The 7,207-nt window shown below is 57.7% G+C and overlaps 1 protein-coding gene across 2 annotated transcripts in view; it reads right to left on the reverse strand.

Moving 5' to 3' along the window:
- Positions 1–2,913, reverse strand: part of LOC119965378 (E3 ubiquitin-protein ligase SH3RF2-like) — a 95,433-nt gene extending 92,520 nt beyond the window's left edge. The window contains exon 1 of one of the 2 annotated variants that reach the window (XM_038796086.1): positions 2,188–2,913. The gene's annotated coding sequence lies outside the window, so the exon portion shown is untranslated. The remainder of the gene's footprint in view (positions 1–2,187) is intronic. The other variant, XM_038796085.1, reaches the window with a different exon arrangement.
- Between the last annotated feature and the right edge of the window lie 4,294 nt (positions 2,914–7,207).

The raw sequence follows: 7,207 nt of genomic DNA on the forward strand, positions 1-7,207 counted from the left end.
GCTTTGTCAGAAGGAGGTCATGCCTAATAAATTTGATTGAATTTTTTGAGAATGTGAATAGATGTGAAGATGAGGGTAGTGCAGTTGATGTAGTTTACATGGATTTTCAGCAAAGCCTTTGACAAGGTCACACATGGGAGACTTATAAAGAAGGCAAATGCACATGGGATACAGGGTAACTTGATAATTCATAATTGGCTTAGCTGTAGGAGACAGAGGGTGATGACAGACAGCTGCATTAGTGTCTTGAAGCCAGTGTCCAGTGGTGTACCCATGTGGGACCTTGTCAAAGGCTTTGCTGTGCTGGGTCCCCTATTGTTTGTCATTTATATAAATGACATTAATGACTATGTGGGGGGTTGGGTCAGTAAGTTTGAGGATGACACAAAGATTGGCCGGGTGGTTAACATTGAGATTAACTGTTTTGGGTTACAGGAAGATATAGACGGGATGGTCAAATGGGCAGAAAAGTAGCTGATGGAATTTTACCCTGAAAATTGTGAGGCGATGCACTTTGGAAGGAGTAATTCTACGAGGAAGTATTCAATGAATGGCCTGACACTGGGAAGTTCCGAGGAACAAAGGGACCTTGGTATGTTTGTCCATAGATCTCTGAAGGCAGAAAGGCAGCTAAATAGGGTGGTGAAAAAGGCACATGGGACACTTGCCTTTATCAATCGAGGCATAGATTACAAAAGCAGGGAGGTCATGTTGGAGCTGTATAGAACTTTGGTGAGGCCACAGCTGGAATACTGTGTGCAATTCTGGTCACCACATTATAGGAAGGATGCGATTGCACTGGAGGGCTGCAGAGGTGATTCACTAGGATGTTGCCCGGGTTGGAACATTTAAGAGAGGGTTGGGTAGGCTTGGGTTATTTTCCCTGGAGCAGGGAAGACTGAGGGGAGACCTGATCGACGTGTACAAGATTACGAGGGACATGGACAGGGCGGATAGGAAGCAGCTGTTCCGCTTAGTTGAAGGGTCAGTTACGAGAGGGACACAAGTTCAAGGTCAGGGGCAGGAGATTTAGGGGAGATTTGAGGGAAGACCTTTTTACCCAGAGGGTGATGGTGTCTGCATAAATTATAATCGATTAAGGTTCTATCAAATCTAAGCGAACACAAAAGGGGAGCATAGTTTCCCAAAACTCATTGCGTTTCTTGACATTATACTTTAACCCATTTGAGTTAATATAGCAGCTTATTCTGCCTTGGGATGGCCCTGATGATACAGCATTCTTGCCATGGTGATCTATACCAACTCGGACCAACTGAACTTCAATTCCCTTTGAAACGGGAAACAACACTGCTCGTAAATGACACATGGCGTGGTGATGTTCAGTTCTGTGTATATGTGGTTTGTTAGAGATTGGTGCTCACATCCTTACAGACAGCTACGGCATTTAGAGCATGCAGCCTATATAACCTGACCATGCAAGTGAAGTTGTCTTAAGCATGCAGGCTCTGGTTTAAATGGCTGCATCTAACCTTTGGGGCCCTTGATGTGCAAAGAAAGTGAAAACAAAATGCTCACTGTCCCAGCCTCAGCATCTCTTCCATTACTGAGTGCTAAACACTTTACCACAAAAACTGAAAGAAAATACTTGACAGAGCAACATTTCATCATTATTATTTAGCTAACTTTGTCAATGTAATTATGTTATTGAGAATGTTCTGTGTGTTTTATCAGCTGAAAACAACAACCTCGATCCAGATGCCATGAACCTGCACAAAGGCAGCATCTTTAGGCATGTTTAAATTTTCCTCCCCCCCACATATGGGAAATCGGGTTTCCACTTCATTATGTTAACAGCCTGGTTAAGATAAGAATGATTGAGTATATTATCACACCACCCTACCAAGGTGGAAATAGATATTATTCTCCATTTGTACAGCATGAAATAAAGAAATAGCAAATTCTCGTTCTTGTCAATTTCCCAATGTTTCCCCCATTCTTCATTAAAGATGCACATCGGGAGAAACAGTAATGCAATTTCCAGCCTGTCTTGTGTGCAAAATGCAGCAGCACTCCACTTGTTACTTATTTGCTTTCGATCGATTCATTCAACCAATTATTTCAGAATTTCCGCATTATAGATGCAACCCTGGCTGCTGCACGTTGGGTTATGCAGCACAGACAGGAGCCTGAAGTGTCAACTCTGAGACATTTTGAATCTGTACCGACCTGTCACTTGAAGTAGATGGAAGACGGGGAGGCTGAAAGAAGTAATGGGAGATCTTTCTTCATTCCGAAGGATATGGTGGAGTGGAGTCGCGTTAACAGATCCTTGCTCCAAATTCAGGGCCAACTACGAGCTGCGGAAAGTACCCAGACACCTGTGCACAAGCTTCACAAATCAGTGCAACGCTGATTCCTTCAACTGCATTTGCACCTCGGTTTCTTTTTCCAGTTAGCACAGAACAGCAGCGTTTCAAATGTGCAATTTCCTTGTCAGTGCGGTTCAGGAGATGACATTAATGTTCAAACGAATTAATATATGAGGAAAGATGTTCCCTCCTCTTGATAATCGTGTGTGGGGGGAGAGGGGGGTCTTCTTGCCAAACATCCCCAGTTCAATTAGACATCCAATCGTGAGATCACGCCACCCAGATCCAGAATAGAAACTGCACCACTGATCGAATTACAAGACAAATATTAACCACTTCACTCCTTCTGGAGACGCTCTGCAGACTGCCCCACTCAACATAAGCCTGAAAGAGTCAAACATCAGGTCTGACAGCAGGAGAGGCAACGATATTTGTAACACAGGATAGCTTTTCCATCATTATTCATCTGCCACCACGCCCAGCCAGGACCACTAATAATATCACTGCTACAGTGTGAAATGATTTGTTCTGAGGTGGTCGAAGGGTTCCCTCTGCTGGAATCATCTGTGATGCCTTTTCCTTCATGAATATAAAAGCTTTATGCACAAACCCGCGCGCGATTTACTTCTGAAGAGTTCCTCTGCAGCAAATCAGTAATCCTGTCGTTGTCAATGTGGAAACATTGCCCAATTATATGGCAGCTCCAAGGGACGAGGCAGACCAGCCGGTGCAATGCCAAAACTTACTATAAAAAGGACCGTGCTGACAGCGAATGGGGCAGGTGTGTGTGGACAGCTGTCTACTTGCTAAACATTGACCAGAAACAAACTCACGAGAAAAGACAGCAACTGGAACATGAGCTCTGGGGTTGGTGGGTACGTGGTAGAGGTCTCACTTTAGAGGTGGGAAGTACCACAACCTGATATGAATAAGATATAGAAATCCTGCTGTTGTTAACAACAACGAATCTGGGGCCGAGGGACAGGAAGGAGGAGACTTTTGGCTCCATACAAATGGTAGTCATATCTGTCAAAACCTGGACCAAAATTAAATTCCTCTGATTGTGCCAGACTCAGTTGCAGTTAAAATTAGAACACTTTCTGGGGATTGGTTAGAAACACATTTCTCTCACATTCCTGTGCAGTTTCATGAGGCTAAACATTCTCACTCACTCCCCCCCCCCCATCAGCATCGGGGCTCTCACACTCCCCCCCTCCATCAGCATCGGGGCTCTCACACTCCCCCACCACCCCCATCAGCATCGGGGCTCTCACACTCCCCCACCACCCCCATCAGCATCGGGGGTCTCACACTCCTCCCCCATCAGCATCGGGGCTCCCACACTCCCCCACCCCCATCAGCATCGGGGCTCTCACACTCCCCCACCACCCCCATCAGCATCGGGGGTCTCACACTCCTCCCCCATCAGCATCGGGGCTCCCACACTCCCCCACCCCCATCAGCATCGGGGGTCTCACACTCCTCCCCCATCAGCATCGGGGCTCCCACACTCCCCCACCCCCATCAGCATCGGGGGTCTCACACTCCTCCCCCATCAGCATCGGGGCTCTCACACTCCCCCCCCCCCCCCATCAGCATCGGGGCTCCCACACTCCCCCACCCCCATCAGCATCGGGGGTCTCACACTCCTCCCCCATCAGCATCGGGGCTCCCACACTCCCCCACCCCCATCAGCATCGGGGGGTCTCACACTCCCCCCCACCCCCATCAGCATCGGGGCTCCCACACTCCCCCCCCCCCAATCAGCATCGGGGCTCTCACACTCCCCCCCCCCCCCCCACTCCCATCAGCATCGGGGCTCCCACACTCCCCCCCCCCCCATCAGCATCGGGGGTCTCACACTCCACCCCCATCAGCATCGGGGGTCTCACACTCCACCCCCATCAGCATCGGGGGTCTCACACTCCCCCATCAGCGTCGGTGCTCCCACACTCCACTCCCTCCCCCACCCCCATCAGCATCGGGGCTGTCACACTCCCCCCCCCCCCCCCCCGCACCCCCATCAGCATCGGGGCTCCCCCCCCCCCCCCCATCAGCATTGGGGCTCCCACACTCCCCCCCCATCACCATCGGGGCTCCCACACCCCCCCCCCCCCATCAGCATCGGGGCTCCCACACCCCCCCCCCCCCCCATCAGCATTGGGGCTCCCACACTCCCCCCCCCCATCAGCATCGGGGCTCCAACACTCCACCCCCATCAGCATCGGGGCTCCCACCCCCCCCCCCCATCAGCATTGGGGCTCCCACACTCCCCCCCCATCAGCATCGGGGCTCCAACACTCCACCCCCCCCATCAGCATTGGGGCTCCAACACTCCCCCCCATCAGCATCGGGGGTCTCACCCCCCCCCCCCCCCCATCAGCATCGGGGCTCCCACACTCCACCCCCATCAGCATCGGGGGTCTCACACTCCCCCCCACCCCCATCAGCATTGGGGGTCTCACACTCCACCCCCATCAGCATCGGGGGGTCTCACACTCCCCCCCCCCCCCCCCATCACCATCGGGGGTCTCACACTCCACCATCAGGATTGGGGCTCTCACACTCCCCCCCCCCCCCCCCCCCCATCACCATCGGGGGTCTCACACTCCACCATCAGGATTGGGGCTCTCACACTCCCCCCCCCCCCCCCCCCCCACCCCCATCAGCATCGGGGCTCTCACACTCCACCTCCCACCACCATCAGGATTGGGGCTCCCACACTCCCCCACCCCCATCAGCATCGGGGCTCCCACACTCCCCCCCCCCCCCATCAGGATCGGGGGTCTCACACCCCCCCCCCCATCTGCATCGGGGCTCTCACACTCCCCCCCCCCATCAGCATCGGGGCTCTCACACACCCCCCCCCCCCCCCCATCAGCATCGGGGCTCTCACACCCCCCCCCCCATCAGCATCGGGGGTCTCACACCCCCCCCCCCCCATCACCCATCAGCATTGGGGGTCTCACACCCCCCCCCCCCATCAGCATCGGGGATCTCACACTCCCCCCCCCCCCCATCAGCATCGGGGCTCCCACACTCCACCCCCTCCCCCACCCCCATCAGCATCGGGGGTCTCACACTCCCCCCCCCCCCATCAGCATCGGGGCTCCCACCCTCCCCCCCCCCCCCCATCAGCATCGGGGCTCTCACACTCCCCCCCCCCCCCCCATCAGCATCAGGGCTCTCACACTCCCCCCCCCATCAGCATCGGGGGTCTCACACCCCCCCCCCCCCCATCAGCATCGGGGGTCTCACACCCCCCCCCCCCCCATCAGCATCGGGGATCTCACACTTCCCCCCCCCCCCATCAGCATCGGGGCTCCCACACTCCACCCCCTCCCCCACCCCATCAGCATCGGGGCTGTCACACTCCCCCCCCGCACCCCCATCAGCATCGGGGGTCTCACACTCCCCCCCATCAGCATCGGGGCTCCCACACCACCCCCCCCCCCCCCCCCCATCAGCATCGGGGCTCTCACACTCCACCCCCTCCCCCACCCCCATCAGCATCGGGGCTCTCACACCCCCCCCCCCCCCCCCATCAGCATCGGGGCTCTCACACTCCACCCCCATCAGCATCGGGGCTCTCACACTCCCCCCACCCCCCCCATCAGCATCGGGGCTCCCACACCCCCCCCCCCCCCCGCCCCCATCAGCATCGGGGCTCTCACACTCCCCCCCCCCCCCACCCCCATCAGCATCGGGGCTCTCACACTCCCCCCCCCCCCCCCCATCAGCATCGGTGCTCTCACACTCCCCCCCCCCACCCCCATCAGCATCGGGGCTCTCACACTCCCCCCCCCCCCCCCATCAGCATCGGGGGTCTCACACTCCCCCACCACCCCCATCAGCATCGGGGCTCCCACACCCCCCCCCCCCCCATCAGCATCGGGGCTCTCACACTCCAACCCCATCAGCATCGGGGCTCTCACACTCCCCCCCCCCCCCCCCCCCCATCAGCATCGGGGCTCCCACACTCCCCCCCCCCCCCATCAGCATCGGGGCTCCCACACTCCCCCCCCAGGGGCTCTCACACTCCCCCCCCCATCAGCATCGGGGCTCTCACACTCCCCCCCCCCCATCAGCATCGGGGCTCTCACACTCCCCCCCCCCCATCAGCATCGGGGCTCTCACACTCCACCCCCATCAGCATCGGGGGTCTCACGCTCCCCCCCCCCCCCCCCCACATCAGCATCGGGGCTCCCACACTCCCCCCCCCATCACCATCGGGGCTCTCACCACCCCCATCAGCATCGGGGCTCTCACACTCCCCCCCCCCCCCATCAGCATCGGGGCTCTCACACTCCCCCCCCCCCCCCCCCCCATCAGCATCGGGGCTCTCACACTCCCCCCCCCCCATCAGCATCGGGGGTCTCACACTCCACCCCCATCAGCATCGGGGGTCTCACACTCCCCCCCCCCCCCATCAGCATCGGGGCTCCCACACTCCCCCCCCCCATCACCATCGGGGCTCTCACCACCCCCATCAGCATCGGGGCTCTCACACTCCCCCCCCCCCCCCCCCATCAGCATCGGGGCTCTCACACTCCCCCACCACCCCCATCAGCATCGGGGCTCTCACACTCCAACCCCATCAGCATCGGGGCTCTCACACTCCCCCCCCCCCCCCCATCAGCATCGGGGCTCCCACACTCCCCCCCCAGGGGCTCTCACACTCCCCCCCCCATCAGCATCGGGGCTCTCACACTCCCCCCCCCCCCATCAGCATCGGGGCTCTCACACTCCCCCCCCCATCAGCATCGGGGGTCTCACACTCCACCCCCATCAGCATCGGGGGTCTCACACTCCCCCCCCCCCCATCAGCATCGGGGCTCCCACACTCCCCCCCCCCCATCACCATCGGGGCTCTCACC

Source organism: Scyliorhinus canicula, chromosome 4 (genome assembly GCF_902713615.1).
Source record: "Scyliorhinus canicula chromosome 4, sScyCan1.1, whole genome shotgun sequence".
In the NCBI taxonomy this organism is placed as follows: Eukaryota; Metazoa; Chordata; class Chondrichthyes; order Carcharhiniformes; family Scyliorhinidae; genus Scyliorhinus; species Scyliorhinus canicula.